Source organism: Eurypyga helias, unplaced genomic scaffold (assembly GCF_000690775.1).
Source record: "Eurypyga helias isolate BGI_N326 unplaced genomic scaffold, ASM69077v1 scaffold17391, whole genome shotgun sequence".
NCBI classification, from domain to species: Eukaryota; Metazoa; Chordata; class Aves; order Eurypygiformes; family Eurypygidae; genus Eurypyga; species Eurypyga helias.
This window is the reverse complement of record NW_010231804.1, coordinates 58,462-60,210: the sequence shown is the minus strand read 5'-3', so window position 1 is coordinate 60,210 and position 1,749 is coordinate 58,462.

The window sequence follows — 1,749 nt, the reverse complement described above, 5'->3', positions numbered from 1 at the left end:
TGCTGCCCCCGGCTGAACTTGTCAGGTGTGTCCACCAGCCTGGAGGGATGCATTCTTGAAATGAGAAAAAACACCTGAGCAAAGGCCTCAGGTTAAATTGACATTTGCACATAGAACCTCCACGCACCACATACGCCTCTTTCCAGCGAGTGATCTGCTAATGCTGAAGTCCCTGCTCTTTCTTCCTGTGTCAGAAAACATTCTCAAAGCTCACCCTAGTTACGGTAAGAATTAGCAGTCAAATAGGCATGGCATGTGCAGTCATGGAAAGGCCACAAGAGTCAGCAGTCAAACCAGCATTTACCCAGAGACTTGTGAAGGAACTCCTCCCTCAGGTAAATTGACTTCCTTCCTCTGACAATTAGAATACAGAGCCTGGTCCTTTGCCATTAACCTCTAAAGGGCAATCCCCCAATTTAGATTAAAAGACCTTTACACAACTGGTGTCTTGTGCATTTTGACCCACAGATACATTCTACTGACTTCAGTGATGTTTAAGTGCGTGATGAAGAACTTTCTTGAACTGAGGCCTCTTCCCTTTCAAGTGAAAAGTAATTACCCTAAATATGAACTATTACTACTGGGTGTTCTGGGCATTATGCGCTTTCTTCTTATAACTGCCAAATCTGAGGGGCACTGGTGCCTACTGACTTAAGTGGATCTAGGTATATTCTCCAGTTCGAATTTAGCCGGCCCCCAAAGAGACCTATGTTGCACAAGAATTGATTTTACTCTGCAAATAGCACTGGCCAAAATCAACCATTCAACTGGCAAACACTCAGATGCTTGGGTTTTTTCTTTTTTTATTTTTTTGCGGTGGCTTTATTCTTTACAGTCTAGGATTTCTGGATGTTATGGTTGTCAAGATAACCTTGAAAACAGAGCAATGGCAGAACAGATGCAGTAACATCTGCTTGAGGTGCAGTGTGAAAAGTCAGGTCAGAGGTATTAGCTGCCCTATTCAGTTACAAATGCTAACCCTGTTGACACCGAAAAGAGCTGCTCACTAAAGCCTGCAAGACAGAAGAACAAGCCTGCTATGAATATTTGGGCAATCAGTTGAGGGCAACAACTCATTTTGTTGCACAGACTAGGCCTGGGAGAAGACACTACTCAAGTTGAGAAGTGAGCACATCTACAAATTCCAGAAGAACCCAAGGAAGCAGCTCAGTTCTCCAAATGTAGTTAAAATCAGGCTCAGTGTGCAACTGGCTATGCCAAACAGCGATCAGAGGCCAGGTTTGTTCAGAAACTCAGTGAGGAGATATCAAGTACAAGGGTTCCCAAAAAACTTGTTCATTTACATACCGAAATGTGCTGTGAGCAGCATTCTTATCACTGAAGCTTGGAAAAACACCAGCATGCCTTCCTGCTCCATTATATCCCCTACTGCTAAGAAAGCAAGAGACAAAAGCATCAGGACATGGCTAGAATAATGTTTCTTCTTTCTCAGACCCATAAGGCTCCCCAAGACAAGGAGGTTAGCTTTACCCAAACTCAACATCTGTTCTTGAGAAAATCGAAACAATCAAGGTAGAACAAGGAGACAGTGTCAATCACCCTGAAATAGCACATACAAAATACATTACTCTGGTCTTCTGTTGGGGCTTCAACCAACAACTTTTGACCATTTCTGTAGGTTCTCCCTAGCTATCCTGGAAGCTAAAATCTGAGCATGGACAAGATCCTAGAAAAGTATTTCTGAATAATGAAGGGCCTTCCCCCTTCTGCCTGATTTATTTTAAGCAA